The following is an 18,564-nucleotide window of genomic DNA, read 5'->3' on the forward strand; positions in this document are numbered from 1 at the left end:
ATTGTTAATTTTTCCAACTCTCTTCTCTCTGTCCTTTCCCTCCCAATCACCTGCCCTGAGTGGGAAGGGGGGAAAGGGAGGGGTAAAAGGGGGAAGAGAGTGGGGGGAGGTTAACAATACATCTGCCAGGGTTTTATTGTCACCACGCAATCTAAACCCTCAACACCATTTCAGTGAAGTATGGTCTTCACTCATTCATACACATCAACTATGACAGTAATAAGAAAGAAATTCCACAATAACGACACAAAATGGGACAAAGGACAATGTTATCTATTGACCAGCCTATAACCTGAAGTCAGCAACAGCTCTGCACACATGTTTTCCTCTAGGGGTTCAATGGTGGTAGAGGCTAATTATTCTGCAAAATCTCAAAACTGTGAGAAAAATTGTTTTCTGATATAAGTATGGCAGTGCATGTAAGTATACTGTAATGGTAGTTGTATCATACTTACATAAGGAGATAAGAGTTCACAAAACTGGAAGATGTTTTGGTATGAAACTGCACACAATTTAATATAACCTGTGTCAAAACTTCATATTTTTTTTTTTCTGCCTTATATCTATATAACTAGATAGGTAGATATCAGTTCATATAGTCTACCCCATCTGAGACCATGAACGACTGGAGCACTTTGAAGTTTTAGAATTCATAAGCAAGGCTAAAGTGATTAAGGGGTATTATGGCACCTGTTCAAGCAGGCCACAGTATCCAATAAAATAATTAAAAGCATCAACTCTTTGATTTTGAAAATGAGGTTTCTCTAATTCCAGGTACATGTTTCCCCCTTCCCAACTGATCAAACAGCAGACGAAGCAACTACCACCACCTTCTGATTTAATTACAGCTATCAGCTCTCCACTGTTAAAAGCAGTGGTTGACACTTGCTAAAATCCAGTGAAGTAACAAGTGGAGAAGACTATGTAATTAATCAACATTCAGAAAAAAGTTATTCAAGAAGCCAGGGCAAAGGGACAGTGTACTGTACCTATGCGGTGGGTTGACCTTCACTGGCTGCCAGGTGCCCATCAAGCTGCTCTATCACTCCCAATTTCTCTACCTTATCCTCATGAGTGGTACATGGGGACAGGGAACGGGGGATGTGGTCAGTTCATCACATGTTGTCTCCGTCACTCCTCCTTCCTCACACTCTTGCCCTGCTCCAGCATGGAGTCCCTCCCATATGAGACAGTTCTCCATTAACTTGTCTCATGTGGGTCCTTCCCACAGGCTGCAGTTCTTCACAAACTGCTCCAGCAGAGGTCCCACATGGGGTCACAATTCCTGCCAGCAAACCTGTTCCAGTGTGGGCCCTCTCTCCAGGAGCCTGATCCAGTGTGGGCTTCCCAAGGGATCACAGCCCTTTCAGGTGCGTCCACCTGCTCTGGCATGGGATCCTCCCCAGGTTGCAGGTGGAAATCTGCTCCACTATGGACCTCCATGGCCTGCAAAGGGACAGCCAGCCTGACCATGGCCTGCACCACGGGCTGCAGGAGAGTCTCTGCTCCAGAGCCTGGAGCACCTCCTCCCCTCCTTCTCACTGACTTTGGTGTCTGCAGAGCTGTTTCTCTCAGATATTCTCTTTCCTGGCTGCCATTGTGCAGCAGTTTCTGACACTTTCTTTAAAACTTTATCACAGAGGTGCTACCAATATTGTTGACTGACAGTTTTGGCCATTAGCAGGTTCATCTTGGAGCCAGCTGGAACTGGCTCCATCTGACATGGGGGAAGCTTCTGACACATTCTCACAGAAAGTACATCTGCAACCCTCCTACTACCACAACCTTGCTACCTACACCAAATGCAATCTATAAACAGTGAAACATTTTTACTGAATAGAATAAAATCACTGGAAGCAGAAAAGCAAAGCAACAGCTTCAAAGACCATGACCAATGAAAGAACGCAAGATCAACAGCAAGCTTGAGCTTGGATACACACTAAATATTAATAAAGAAGAGACAGCAACATCCAGTGAAACATCACTCTTTCCTGGAATTCTGATGAATCCCTGCACACCCCCATCATTCAAGCACCTGGCAGCTCAACAGCACCTGTAGATCTGCCAGAAGCCCATAGAACATATTTTTTTTCTTAACTACAGGAGTACCTGTGTTTTGAGAAGGATTGAAAAAAAATCATCAACAAGAAAGACCAAACAAACAAACAACAACAAAAAAACCCCCACACAAACAACAGCAACAACAACAAAGGAATAAACAAACCACAGCCCACAAACACCAAAAACACAAAAAACCCCATACAGACTCCCAAGTATCACATTTCTTTGAAAAGCCTAAACTTGAGCCTGTTACAAGCAGAATTTAAATTCACAATAATTTTGTTCCTAATCTCTGCTGATTTGCTCTAAGAGCAATAGTTTCACTGTACCATTAGTCCCTCAGATTTCCCGTCTGATGCTAATAGGATGTGACTGCTCATGCTCTAAGCTGATGAAAGCACTCCCCCCTCCCTCTCTCTTCCAGCCTTTCAAAAGGGTGTTTACCAGTTACATCACAGCAGCCGAGTTGAAGACGAAGCCAGTTATCAGCCATTTATACAGAAAGGCATGAACTAGGCACAAAAATATCCAGTCAGGTTCTTTTTAGCCCACTTCACTATCTACACCCAAGTTCAGAATTATGGAACCAAGGATATGTAAACAGAGGAAAGGGAAATATCATGTTGGGGAACACACAACCTAACATGCAAGCTGAAAACACAACAAGGCTTATTTGGCCAACTGACTGAAGTCGCAACATATTCCCGTTGAAATTATGAAAAAAAATACTGTCATTTATTAAGAATCTTAATACCAACAAAAACAAACAAATAAAAACAACAACAGAATTAATTACCTCCTCTACATTAAAAAAAGAAAAAATAACAGTAGAAAAAATTAAGCTTCCTATACTGGATATAATAACATGAACCACTCTGTCTTTAGATATGTTAATGGTCTTTCTCTCCTCAATCAACAACACACACCACAGAAGATACCAACACAGTAGCTATTTGGCTTGTTGATGAAAGAGACTGAATTTTCCAAATTCACAGTACAATTTAAATGAAGCTTTTTCCAGCAAACAACAGCACTAGTTCTCATGAATTTGCGGAAACTGTATACATCTTAATACTTTAAGGAAAACAAAACATCCTCAGCTCTTACAGTAAAGTAAGAACAGAATTATCCTTCATTCTTTAACCTCGGATATGACTTGGCATCTCATGCTCATCAGGAAATCATGTAAAGAAGCTGGTGCACAGTGTGCTAAGAGTTGGTTCAGGCTTCCCCTAAAATCAGTCCAGTCCTCTTGAATGGAAACGGCAAGCTCTTAATTTAACTGACAGCAACCAGCGCCTTGCAAACCCTAGCCTGGAAGTTTGTTTCTCTGCAATCCTTTTTCTCTTTAGGAGCAGAAAGTATGGCTGAAAAATGATGGCCACTGACAAGGAGCTGAAACATGAAAAGACAGCACATACTGTGAAGAGACTGCCTCTTTGTAAGTGACACTGGCATTCTCTGCTTGAGTTGTCGAAGCCTCATTTGGTGATAATGCCAAGCTAAGGTATTTTCACCTCCTCCCTTTCATCCAAGCTATTTCTTTTGGTCTCCTCTAGCAAAAAACAAACAAACAAAAAAACAACCACAAAACTGGACTGGTTATGTCATTCACTTAACTGAATAAGACTGGTAAACACTCAGTTCAGTACAAATCAATGAACCGTGGCACTGTTCTCCACAAGGGAGAACAAGCCGTAGGAAACAAAAGGGATTTGGGAACTATTTCACCATTTTAATATGAAGCTGTAGTCTGGGTCTCCCCTGCTGCTCTCCACGGCTGCATGTCCTCACACAGGCAGACAACACCAAAAAACACATTGTACTTGCTCACATACAGCATTCAGAGCAAAAGAAATAAAGGCATTAGTCACAAAACAACAATGGTGAATGATAGGCACAGGAGGAGTAATATGTTAGCAAATATCGTAGATAATAACCAATTGTTAAATGCAAAAATATTAAGGATGCTTGCCACCCTTTTTGAGAAAATAAAGGGAATAGAGAAGGCAGAAACACAAAACTCAAAGCTTCTCCTGGTGTTAACTATTTTCAAGCTCTCAATGCCTACAAATCCGTATTAAAAAACAAAAACAAAAAATACCAAACACAAACAAAATAACCACCCACCTCCAATGGCCAGGACAGCAAGATCACTTCAGGTAACTCACAGAGGATCAATGCCAGGTGTGAATTCTACAGACATTTGATTAAATTACCTGTTTCTTGTATTCTATGAAGTAAATTCTAAGCAGGTTTCTATATTTACTATTTCCATTTTGTTTTCCTTTAAAATATTCAGAAATCCTTTTCATAATTAAGATCTTAAGTTCTTCATCAAACTATTTTATAAAAACTCTTTACTTAGTTGTAATGGTATTGATGGTATCAATAACATCATCTTGGTTCAACAACAGCATTCTTCCATTTTATTCAAACTAGACACTATCTAACCATGTGTTTGTTGCAACAGCTTAGAAATTTAGTATCTAAACTGCCTATGCTAAAACAAGCCTGAAGAGTAATTATGACAAGTAATCCCCACCCTAAGTATATCAAAAGAAACCTTTGAAATATTTATTTCTATTAATTTCTTTAAGTATAAAAAGGCAGCAATACCATAAAGCAATCAGTAGCTGGCCTTATGACTATGTGAAAATGAAACAACAAAAGTATTCTTCTTAAACTGAGAAAAAGAAGCAAAAAGCTTCTTGGCAAATACCTACGTAATATTTTATTTCAAGTACAGCCTTTAACCAAAATGTAGTAACATTCAGTATTTTTATAATCCTACACCAGGGTATCAGTGAGGCACAAGTATATGAGAGTACAGACCTGTATTTTAAGGCAAGATCCATTACAGAAGCATCCTTAGCAAATAACTAACTAACTAAATAATAGATATCTATATTGTATATCTAGAATGAGAAAAAAAAATACAGATTACATTTACAGTTACGAATAAATTTTAAAATGTTCAGATACGCTACATAACTACACGGTAACACATGCACACCCTGTCGCTACACAACCACAGCCCAGGTAGCAGCAATTTATTTCTTGCAGATTTCCTTTTGCTCTTTTTTTTAGTTAGCCTTAGAAACTAACTTCCATCTGGACAGTCAAACTATCCAAGTAAGTGCTACTACAACATTTCTTCTGAAGAATGGTCTCTAATTGTATGCCATTAACAATGCTGCTGAGATTAGCATTAGATCTGAGTTTCATTTCTGATGTTCAACTTGATTGCATATTCTTTGGGTACATATCTGTAGTGTTACTAAGAAAACATCAAGAGGAATAAATACATTTTTAAAGACACCGTGCTTGAATCTCACCCGTTTCTCCTCCATAAATTAAAAAAAAAAAAAAAAAAAAAAAGCCATCTATATTCAAGGATATCCACTATGACAAATTGAAGTTTGAATGAAACTGCAGGAGCCACTCAGTCATTCATGGAATAGTCAAAAAACTGAGCTTTATGTAAAGCCATTACATGGTTATTTCAGTATTTCAACACTGATGTTTTCAAATGGCTAAAGAATTCCTTTACATTACGGAACTGACATGTTTGGGTTCTTGTGTCTATCATGAAATATTTATCTCAATAGGTTAACTGAACTCCATCCTCCACTAACAACCATATTTTTTTTTAAAACATGCAGTAATGACAGTTACTGTACAACTAGTAATCACAGCTTTTTGGTACCATGCTACTTCAGAACTGCTTTGCTTTCAGAATCCAACTATTTCTACATATAAATAACCCCATTTTCTTTCATTGTTGCTGCGAAAAAGATCCATGGAAACAAACAGGACAAGTTCCTGCCTTTCTATACAAAGAAAACAATGAAAATTAAATACACAGAGCAACCAGACTAAGAGATGGTAAGCCTCTGGAAGAGGTATAAAACCATATTGAACCATTATGGTTCAGGTTTAGTACTTTGGGGGATAATGTCTAGATCTACTGTGGGAGTAAATGCTGTGTACCACATACTGTCAACATCTAACCAAGCAGAAAATAGGAGATACCGTTTTAATTCCTCCAGTTAAAAATAACCATCAGAAGAGACGAACCAGCAGAAGGGAAGTGAAGAGGCATTGCTAGTCATTGGCCGATAGGAAGCAACAAACCTCACAGAGCAGCTGGGGCAACAACAGCCCCTTAGCTCAGCAGAGAACGCCAAAGCACACACAGCCTACAGCCCTGCAGACTACACAAAAGGCTGCAAAATGCGAGCATGTGCACGTGCTCCTATCTTCTTAAGTACATGCTGTTCGTAGCAATGCCAGATAAAATGTGCAGAAGATTTTGCATGCTATAAGCTGGTATTTTATAGCAAGTCTCAAAATTAGAGTCACTGAAGTGTCAATATTTATTAGCATTTCCACAATCTAAGTAGCACTATTAATAAAATCAGAGCAGATGGAAGCTTCTGTCATATGTTGTTGGGTTTTATTTGGAGAGGGGAAGAGTATGCAATAACAACTCCTCCACCGAAATTCATAGAGAAGTCCTGAACATAAAATATCCTATTGGGTGTGTATTTTATTAATGAGAAATAATTGCCTCTAGAAACTCTTACAATATGAGGCAAAATCAACTTAATATCATCTGCACTGGCATAATTTAATAAAGAAAAAAGCTGATGCTGAACATGTGTTACTTTTTCACAGAGCTTTGAACAAAAAAAAAAAAAAAATCAAACTTCATTTGACATCTTAATACATTTCAAGTTCTTAAGTATGCTCTCTAGCTAAAGAATGTTAATAGAGCAATAAGAGAGAAATTATATGATGTGATGTTCACCTAGACTTTCAATCAGCAAACCAGAAAGGAGAACAGTAAGAGGCCCAATGAGCATTCAAAGTATTTTTTCAAGCATTTTTTATACAAGTTTTTCAAAATTATGTTTATTTTTCCCTAAAACTAAAAAAATATTTTAAAAGACAGTATAAAATGCTCACGTTCCACAAATCAAAACAGTTAATAATAGACATGGAACTTTAAACCAGAATTATCCTCCTGCAACTTAGTTTCCCATATATATATATATACAGAATTACAGGTAAATGCATATCATTCACTTGGCTCTTCAACAGATATTTATAACTAAACAAAACCACCTTCAGAATAACAAAAGAGATGATGCAGAATAAAATCCAAGTGCCTTGGAGGTGATTATTACAATATATTAATAAAAAAGAGGATTTCTACTTCAAGATATTGTGCAGTTGGTCCAGAGGAAAGAAGAATAATGTACTTACCACTGTGTTACTTTTTCCTCTCTGCTGCTTCTTCCCTGAGCTTTCAAAGCCAACATTCTGTTTAAGACAAAGGTACAGAAATTTTAGTCAACCCTATCTCTATTAGATAAGAACAAACTGATATTTTATTGTATTGGATATTTACTTTGCTTTCAGAGTGTTGCTTTTGTTTTTTAAAAAGAAAAGCTGTACGTGTGTGAACAGTAGCTGGAAGATTTCAGAGAACCCGAAAGACTTTAAAGACAGTAAAAACTACATACGTACTTTTGGGGGAGACTATTTTATGTGTCTAACATTACAAAACATTGCCTTTTATCTTTAATTTTTATTTTCTTGCATTTTGTCTACAAAGTTGTTTCATTTCTACTCCATTTTAATTGCTCTATTAAATTATCATATCTCTTGCATTAGACTTCTGCACTCAATTCTGAAGAAAGAAAAAATACATCGGAAGTTAAAAGAACAAAAAAGAGCACACCTATGTATCATTAAGTTCAGGCATGTTTTGTAAACTTGCAACAAATTTAATAAGGCGTATGAGATCACAGACACCATCTTCACTGAAGTAGAACAACTATAGACAAAAAAAACATTCAGTGCATTCAGTTGACCACTGGGCCTATAGAAAGGATAAGTTTTGCCTCCAACAAAAACAGAAGTGGGACATATATCCAGATGGATTAAATGTCACTATGGTCAGACAGATCATCTAACAGAGCATAAAGTCACATAGAACAGCTAAGAAGATGAATCAGGCAGAGGATAATCTGTCACATTTAACCTGTGGAGAACACAGGTAGTAGCTTCAAAGGATTTACCTACAAATGGAACTAGATTTCATTTTTTTCCAATAAAAAGCAGAATCAGCCCATCATAAATCATCATAGATGTGTCTCAAAAAAAAAATCCTAAAACAGATTTAAAATCAAAATTGTTCCCAGAGCGTCCTGGCTTGGGCTGGGATAGAGCTAATCTTATTCTGGTATACCGCTGATTTGGATTTAGTATAATGTTGACAACACACTGATGTTTTAGTTGTTGCTTAGCAATCAAGGACTTTTTGGCTTCTCATACTATCCTGCCAATGAAAAGGCTGGGAGTACAACAGAAGCTGAGAGGGGACACACCCAGGACAGTTGATCAACCCTAGCTGACCATAGGGATATTCCATACCACATGATGTCATGCTCAGTATGTATTTTGAGAGAAGAAGAAAGAAGAGGGGGACATTTAAGGCGATGGCGTTTGTATTCCCGTGTAGCCATTACACATGAGGCAGCCCTGCTTTCCTGGAGATGGCTGAACACCTGCCTGCCTGTGGGAAGCGGTGGATGAATCCCTTGTTTTGTTTTGTTTGTGTGCAGCTTTTGCTTTGTCTAATAAAATGTTTTTGTCTCAACCCACCAGCCTTCTCACTTTCACCCTTCCAATTCTCTCCCTGCTCTCACTGGAGGGGCTGAGCAAGCAGCTGTGTGGTGCTTTGTTGCTGTCTGGGGTTCAACCATGACGACAAGAAAAAATGAAGATTCCTTGCTTTGAGGTAAGAAACAACCAGCAGTACAATCACAGAACAATTAACTCCTTTGGAAGTTAGGATTGTCACAACAGTACTTTGCCGTAACCAGCTTTCACATTACATGTCCTGTTCCTTATTCAGGAGTCACTTGTGCAAGCTTCTGCATTCTTATCAAATGGACTCCAATGCACTATACTACATAAATCTATTCATTTATTGTCAATAGAAGGACAACCAGGACATGCAAATAGCAAGGGAGAAAAGTAATATAGGTAACAGTAATATTAAAGCCTCAAGTCTTTCAAGTTTGCTGCTGAAAAAAAAAAAGAAAAAGCCTCTATCAGTTTAGCTGGCCTCTGAAATACAGAGAACAGCACTCAAGACAATTAAAAATATTGAGATAGGCAGCAAGGATCAAAGCAGATTTTGAACCCTGCAGTCTTAGGAGAGAGTCTGTCAAACTGCCATGGCTGCATACTTCCTTCCTTTCACATAGCACTTTGCTCCTTCTAAAAAACTACTTAATCTTTACAAAAACTATTGAGAGGCATTGTACACGAGCTCCCAAACAGAAGAAATGCAGGTTTGCAATAGCTCTGCTAGGATAAGCAGGATTAATATGAATTAATAAGAATATGACAGTGAAGGTCTGGATCTGGCAGTGGGACCGTCAGCTCATTGTGCCTCCGAAAGAAAAAGGCGTAAGGTCAAGACTTTGAAGGCAGAATGCTCAGACCAGGAAAATGATCAAAGAAATAGCTAACCTCATAATCATCACAAAAACAATAAACAAAACAGGATTACTCTTGCATCATTTCCTGACACCTGTTAGCCTGCCTCTGTTGAAATGCCCAGAAGAATAAAATACAGTGGTAGGGAGCCATTACCAAATCATGCACTGTTTACAGACTTCCAAACCAAGCACAAGGAGCTCATCCCATTCCAACCATGCAGCAAACACCATACAGTAAGTGGGATGTGTGTGCACTGAGAGAGGAACACATGCCATCACTTGGATATTCTGCTTTGGAGATTAAGCAGCTATACACTGAAAAAAAAGACAGCACTTACAGAATCAGACAAGAATAATGAACTCACTGCAACCGATGTTACCTTAATGTCACTTGAAACTGTGACAATGAGTCAGATAACCTTAAGCCTGTGTCTGAAGAGAACAGCTAAGACTGTGCTTTAACTACAAACGTAAGCACTGTTGAGTCTTCAACAGTAGGAACCCCGCAGGCTTCCACACATTCACATTGCCAGGCCCAGTTTTCAATAAAGCACAATAAACTCTCCAACAGACCAGAGTATTTGGAGGAGCCCAAGGCAACCACACACCAGGACCACAACTAGCTCAGATCACCACTTTCCTTTTTGTTATGCAGAAATGGTAACATGTGCTTTAGATGTCTAGTGATAAATTAACCTCAGGGTAAAAATACCTAATGAAATCTTACTTAACACTGCTCTAGCATGTGATACCAACCACACTGGACATAGTCTCAGTATCTGTCAGGTTCCTCAAAATAAAAATGCACAGGAAAAGAGCCCTAGCATGCAGCTTGAAGTATGGGAAGAATACCTGGGGGAACTATCATGTGTTCATCCTGTTCTTACTCTTCCTTGGGTATAAACCAACCACTGCTAGTAAATACTTGCCAGACTGCCAGCTTGCTTCCATGCAGCTGTTCTGATCACTTCACTCTACCCTGGAGGCTGCTCACATCTCTAAGTATTTCAGTTCCAGCTTATCACTGGTTTTGGAAGCGTGAGGCCTGCAACTGACTCAATAAAGATACTTCTTACTATAATTTTCACACAAATACATTTCACCTCTAATCCCTGTCATTCTTTCCATTGCTTATTGGAGGACTTTGAATGGGTACTGATGCCTTCAGAATACTAGTAGCAAACTTTAACACAATAGATCATGAAACATGGTTACACTTCAGTTCACTGAGTTACAATGAATAAGCTCCAAGCAGTTTTTACTTCTCCAGTCTGTTAAAAAAAAAAAAAAAGGTACTGAAATCACATTTACACTCTTCATTTATGGAAGAGTTGGAACTAAATATCTTAAAAATTGCTTTCTTCGGAGATGTTTCAGGCAGCCTTCAGCCCATGAGGACCATCCACCATTATTTCTTTAAATAATTCCAGAATAGTACTGCAGAAGGCATATTATCTATGCTTAAACATCCAGTCACATCTTCAGTGAGAAAGTATGTGTAGATAAAAAGACTTAAGATTGATCAAAATTATACATAGCAGAGACACATACTAAGCAGATAGATCCCATACTGCAGCACTAAAATCCACTTAGTAAACCAAGAACAGTTTTAGGGCAATGAGATTAGTTATATTTGTTCCTTTTGGAATGAAGACGAGAAGGATGAGGGCTTCTGAAGAAGGTCAAGGAAGTGCAAATACCTGCATAATCAGTATCACAGTCCTCACTGAAAAACATTTTGCTGCACAAAGACACCCTTTAAACAGAAAATTTTTCTTAAGTATCAGGGTACTATATATACAAGTATGAATAATCATTTCACACACAACAATAATAAAGAAGTTTTATTGTCAGTGGTTACTGGCAAGATTCTTAGTTAATCAGAAATGAGAAATGCATGCCTTACAGTGAGCTGCATTTGAAAAAATAATAACATATGATAAAGACTGAGGAAATAAAAAACACAGCTGACACAATATTTATCTCTAGATACTGTACCTTTTGAAATCAAACAGATGTTTGACACAAAGTAGCAAGGTCTGTAGACCACAGATAGTTTAGTCAGTCTTGGATTCCCACACTGGGAAACAGGGACGGGTGAGAGAGGAAGACCAGAAAGACAAAAAGGATTAAGAGACCACTCTCAAGAAAAAGTGCATCTTGTTTTTCCTGGAAGCAGATACTGTCACTATGTCTCACTGTTTCTTGGTACTTCAGTGGCTGAATCGAAGGCAGACATTTAAGATGCTAACTATGATACACTACATTATGTGGCATGAGACTTGACCTCCCAGTACCAAAGCTGCCACAGCTGCTGACACCCAGAATCCTTTTGATGCGGGAAGAGGACAGCTGATGGCACGTTCTCAGTGAGCACATGAAGATTCACATTTGCTTCCAGCACGCCCCAGAATAACCTGTATTTGGCAAGACTGTTTGTATACTGCAGGGGACGTGCAGTTAAGAAGTGTTCTGCTGCGTGACACAGGTACGCTCATTGACAGCAATGGAATGGAAGAGGAAAAGGCACTTTCATAGGTCCCTGACTGGCTAACTTGCTATAAAAATCATATTTCAATATTAAGAGTTTCATTGTTTTGCCAGAGTATCTACAGCTCTATTAAAAACATTTATAATTATCTGAAAACTTAATAAAATGCCTAAAGGCTAGCACACTGAAACTTTGTTCATTACTTACAATACTGTAACAGCACTTTCAGACAAGACATCTAAGGAAACACATTCATACCTGCACATACGCAGGTAAATTGGGTCTGGTGAATTTTGTTGTTAACTGCTTTCCCTTAGAGAAGCTGATCAAAACATGGAGTCTCTCAAGGCACGAATGAAAATTGCAAATCTGACCTCAATTTTTTTTAAAGAAACTATTTCCACACTATTTCCCTCACCTGTGTGGACATAGTTGCAAAAAACTCTCACTGTGTGAGTGTTCCAAGTGCAAAGTGTGGTTTTGCAACAAAATAAACATACCAGGATATAGAAAAACTGCCTGGGGTTTAAACTCCACCTTTGTAGTAGTGCAATTTGTGCAAAAATTACTGATATGGCTGATACGGCAGTGAAAAACTGCTATAAAGTACATGCATCAGATGGGAGGAAAACATTTCTCAACTCTTGAAACTGCAAGGAATCACTTATGAATCAAAATGCCTGTTTCCCAAAGCATAAGCCTCAGAATATATGCTCTGAAAAGTTTCCCTATAATAAGAACAAAAGATAACATTATTATTAAGCATAAGCAATCATATCTACAACACCATCAGAAGGCCTAGCTGTTGCAGATAGGTGATCACATTGCGACTTTTAATTAATACTCCCCCCTGAAGATACAGCACTATTTTCCACTGTTTGCCCAAGTAATTAGAATTGCAGAATGATGATGTTGGAAGGCGTGTCTTCAGGTGATGTGGTCCAACCCCCCCAACAACACTATTATGGCCAACTGCAATATTACATTCAACAAAGTCAAAAGTTACTTTTGAGTTAAGGTCAATGTCAGTATGTAGAAAAGGAAGCAGGTAAGCAGGCAGAAAGTTGAGATTAGTGCTTTTCATGAACCATGGACATACATGTTACCATGCCTTCACCCTAGCACAATTGAGATACTTTTCCTGAGTCTTACTAAAGCAGCTGAATAATCACAAATTGATTCAATCATTCATGAATTCATGATACACAAATGCTTCATCTTACAGTAATTCCAGAATACTTCCACAAAAATAAAACTATCAGGAGAGTCCTTTTATAGAACTCAGATGGCTTTTGTCAGTGAACAGAAACAAAATTAAAGAAATCACTATTTAATTGGAAATTATTTCTACTTTACAGAAGGTAACAAATACATTTGCCAAAGTAGATCCAATGTTCACGGACTTGCAAATTATAAATTTCTGTAAATCAAGATTGCTTTGCAGAACAGTAGACGTGAAGAGGATTAAATTGTTACTACATACTATTGCTAATAATTCTGCTTAAGGCTTTACTGATGTTTACTGGCTCTGTTACTGTGATGCCGTTGCACTAGCTCAAATAACCAGATACCAAGCCAGGAATGAAAATGTACAAAATAGAAACATGACACTGTTTTTATACTCCCAACTTAGTGCTCAAAATTAAGAATTTTAGGAAGGCTTTAAAACTAAGCATTTGAAATAGTAACACACCTGGCATCCTTTAACACTGTATTAATTTAATATATGTTTTTCTATGCAAAATAAACAGGTTTAGTGATCTCTTAACAGTAATTTGTTTCTTGTCTCTGAAGTATACAATACACAGGTATCTGAACTTCAAAAACTAAGAAACAAAGCAGGCACAACAGGAAACTACATGAGGTCTTGGATCAAGGAAACATGGCCTCCTGGACCACTCAACCTTGACCTCATGGCCATGCTTACAGACCACCAAACCAGCAGGTCTCAGCACAGCTACAGTCTGCATCTCATGCACTGTCACAATTCTTTGCCAAGTTACTTTTCCCTGAGTGACATTTGTGCTAACTTGCAGACTAGAAGTGAGTAGCTGTGCCAAGCTACACACCAAGGTCCAGTTAAGCCTGAGGAAGCTTTGTTGTTAGTGGTATCACAAAGCATCAAACTTGACTCAATCTAGGAATTAAAAATAACGAACAAATACTCCTAATTATTTTAAGTTACGATAATTCTCACCCAAGCTTCAGCCATTTCAAAGATTTCCAATGCTGCTACAGAATTCAAAACAACTTTAGAGAGGACTGGATATAGCCATGTCACATCAGGAGGCCAATTAGCACCATAAACAATGCGACATGAGCACTTGGGATAACAAGAGAGGTTGCAAATCCATGAGAAAGCTATTTAGAGCTGGTGCCCTCACCCTTTGCTCCCATGCAACCCCCTTCCTTTTCACCCTTTTAAGAATTTCCCATCAGCACATGGATGCTAGACAGTGACAGCTCCAAATTGTCAGAGCTTTTTCAGGCCTATTATTGTTAGCCCCAGCAAATGTGCCCAGATCTCAGCCTTCTTTCACAGCAACACAAGAGAGACTGATGATGGGAACAAAAAAGAATGCAGAAAATTTGGCAAACAAATGACTAAAAGAATAAGAGACCAATTTAATCAACAGTAATATTTGTAATTAAAAACATGAAACTGACTCATAACACACAATAAAGTACACTAGAATACATACCACGATTTTTAGAAAGGAGAGGTTTCATATAAATGAAATAGGTGGTTAACTTGTATGAGCCTATTGTCATGACCCTTATCCCTTTTTATCTACTGCCATCTATCACAAGCCCTTTTCCTTCTTCTGCTTCACCTATATCTTTTACCTATATCTTTTATTAGATATTGAAATACTTTTGGGAGGGACTTAACCTAATTTTATTCGCACACTAGGTAAGAAATAGGGCACCATGTCTTATAGGGACCATAGGCACGTATAAAATGCTGGTGGTACCCAATACTCACATTTCTGTGAGCAAGGAGCGGTTGGCTAAATATTGCATTAAGTAGATGCTGACTAACTAACACAGCTAACCTGTCAGCTACTTAGTATGAGGAAGACAGGCATGATCTAGATACTAAAGTGAGTAAGACTACCAAGCATGAAAGAAAAGAGAAAGCACAGGGAATAATAACCTTTGGCAAAGATTTTGACTACAATACTTAAACTTATACTGAATTTTCCAATAGCAACTCGTGAAACTTAAACAAGTCCAAGGATGAGACACCTACCTGAATTACCCCAAGACTCACAGAATATGCACTCCTGTCCCAAAATACAAATGACCTGAGATTCAGGTCCTCTTGGACAACATTTAAATATAGGTTTCCAACACCCAAGATGAAGAACCTACTACTTATATCCCTTTGATAAGAACATTCCTCTCTATTTAAAACCTATGCATATAGCTGTACTCTTAGTACGTGGCCTGCATCAGGCAGATGCTTCATCAGTTATGCCAAAGCTGATGCACAAAACTGGATCCTAGAGCTGTTTCAGATTATTTAAATAAAGAATGCTGTGGATACGTGCTGCAGGCATACGCTGAATTCAGACTGCGAACTTTACAGATTCTGTGAAGGTTTGTGGCATCAATTTGTCTTGTGCCTGTGGCCTTTTATTGCTATTGGCTAGTCCACAAGATTCTGCAACACAGTTTGAGCTGCATAACCAGCTAAGGCTTTATATTTTAATTTTTCAAATTATGCATAAAATTCTAAATGGTTAGAACCAGTAATCATCTATTAGTTGTCTGAAATAGGTTAGAAAACAGGTATTAGGAACTTGATTAATGTTTTACATTTCCCCTATTTCAGAAATACAATTTTAAAGCATAATGGAGATTTCAAATTAAAATTGTTTTAAAAGTACCAGAAACTAACAGCAGTTGCTATAATTGTATATTTAATTATAGATCTCACTCTACCAGCCAAGCCATTGTTAGGGTAGGTAAATTCCTGACTTCCCTTTCTCTCCAGGGCAGAGGTAAGCAGCACTAGTTTAAATCTATTTTTAGATGTCATTTTCCCCCCACATGTGTGCAGGAATAACTTTCCAATTAACAATTGCTATTATGAACCTTTTACTTCCTTCTCCATTAATGTTGTTCCTCACTGCTTTACAAAGTTGAATGAGGAGACATCGCTGACCAGTTTGATTACAGATACAATCAGCAATCTGAGAACTTGCTTGCAAAACTGCTAAACATTCACAGCTACAAATGAAATTAACCTCAGCTGTGCTCTTAACATACAAAGTGATACAAAAACATTAGGGTGTTATTGTTTGTTTGAGTGGGCTTAAAGAAAAAAAGAACTGTCAGACACTTTGTACAGCTTCAACTGCTAATTATTTTGCATATCAATTCACTGTCATAACATCATATAATTAACTCACCCTATATGCACATTATGAAGATCAATTCTTGAATGCCATTGTTCTCTATGAGCAATAATAAAGACACCAAGAGCAATAATACACTTCTACATTTGAAATAGGAATTAGATAGTGGAGCAGAGACAAAGCAGAATCACATATATTATTTTTTTTTTAATGTACCGATTTGAAGTAGGGATACACTCTCAAGGCAAGTGTCCAGTATTAAAATATTTTTGCAAGCTCTGAACAATTGAACAGGTGTCTTACTGGAAGCTGAAGTTTCCTGTTTGAATCAATATTAAATTCGTAACTAACTGCAACAGCTACTGATTGTGACTAACCATATTCAACGTCAAACCAAAGTGTATTTTTACTCTATTACACTTCACACAGGCATGTGCCATCTGCCACTGAGGTATGATCCGTTCTCCGTGACATTATCACATTACTCTTGAAAAGACTAATCTCATGGTTTGAGCCAATTTCTAAACACTAAGCCTTGGCTTGCTGTCAGATGTCCTCACTAACTGCCTGACGATCAGTGATGAAGGAACAGATTGTCACTTTTACCATACAATTTAAAGCTATCCAAACCCCTGTTGCAAGCTAGTTTACATTCTACAAACACTGTTCTAGATGTAATTTGTTTCATTAATGGAATGGAGCTCTAAAATCCCCATGGATTTTTACTATGTAACAGATAACAATCCTGTTCTAACAAGCAAAACCAATCCAGAATCCCAAACCACCTGAACTAAAAGTCAAACAGTTCATTAAGGTAATAAAAATTTCTATCATTGGAAATTGCAGAGCTATAAGGTAATTAACCCCCGGTTCACAGGAAAACTTAAGGAAATTAACATGTCAAATTCAACCAATTGGAAAATAGTGACAGATTTTTCTGTCTCAAAAAAACCCCAAACCTCTGCAGACTGAACTTGAAGTAACCAACACAGAGATAGCGTTTGAATGTAAAAACACAAGAACACAATTGTTATTTAACACCCTGGGTGGAAGATGACAGTGTCCAGAAAATAAAAGGACATGAGTTTCCTGAGCTCCCTCTGATAATGAGGTTATAGCGAGGATTGTTTTGCCTCAATTCTTAAATGCTTCTTATTAAAACTTAATCTAAACTAACACAGCCTAAGGGTAACATGCAGAAACTGTTCTTTGTGTGGTCTGCAAATAACCCAATTTTTTTGAAGGGTCATCTTAGAGAAATATACTGACTGGAGGAACATGCCATTCACCTATTAGTGGAAGGGCAACCAAACTGCATGCTCTAAAATGTATTCTCAACATTATATTAATACATCTTCCTTTTTTTTTTTTTTTTACCGCAGTTGTCAGTTCCATTTCACAGTATCTTCCAGTAATATGTGCAATGCATTATTAGATCTGATATCCAAACAATGGAGGTTTGGGAAGTTTTGTTTTGCTTTTAGATACAGCTCCATTCTCACTTCTGAGTGAAGAAGGAAACAGGTAAATGTGAGCTCTAAAATAAAATGACATCTGTTTAATTTTATCTAAAATAAATTCTTCTGGATCTTTCAGATGTTCTCCAGTGAGTCAAGAGAAGATCTGGACAAAACAATTAAGTCTGTATTTAACGTTTTCTTTGCAATAAAGCAAATCACCTGTTTACTTGCAAATTACCAAATCCTAAATTCCCTGAGGAAAACCGATATTTATTAAACTGCATTAAATGACATCTCCATGCAATTTTCTGTCTAGAAATACAACACTGCAACAACAACATCAACAACAATTTAAAAAAACCCTTTTCTAACAGGTTGATTTATAACATACTCATGTTTGTTAACAGCTGAAAAAGCATTATTTTTCTAGTATGCAAAAATCTCGGTAGTAAAGATCTGTAGTGAGATTAATGGACTAATTCCATTCTAGATACAAGCTTTACAAGCTTTCATTTTAATACCATTAAGGGATCAGAACTGAGACAGACTGATAATGTCATGGATAAAATCATTCAACACAGTTTAAACGCACGCACTCTATGACAACACACAAAGTCCAGTTTTCCCATAGAACTATACAAATCTAGAAAATAACTCATTTGAAGTTA

The 18,564-nt window shown here is 37.7% G+C and overlaps 1 protein-coding gene across 19 annotated transcripts in view; it reads right to left on the reverse strand.

The window, feature by feature from the left end:
- The window catches only part of ERBIN (erbb2 interacting protein), a 117,911-nt gene that overhangs the window by 69,807 nt on the left and 29,540 nt on the right, over positions 1 to 18,564 (reverse strand). For all 19 annotated transcript variants that reach the window (XM_065047451.1, XM_065047450.1, XM_065047445.1 and 16 more), the window contains one exon: positions 7,333 to 7,389. The gene's annotated coding sequence lies outside the window, so the exon portion shown is untranslated. Of the gene's footprint in view, positions 1 to 7,332; positions 7,390 to 18,564 lie in introns of those variants that run through there.

The sequence above is a fragment of the Columba livia genome, chromosome Z (assembly GCF_036013475.1).
Source record: "Columba livia isolate bColLiv1 breed racing homer chromosome Z, bColLiv1.pat.W.v2, whole genome shotgun sequence".
Lineage (NCBI taxonomy): Eukaryota > Metazoa > Chordata > Aves > Columbiformes > Columbidae > Columba > Columba livia.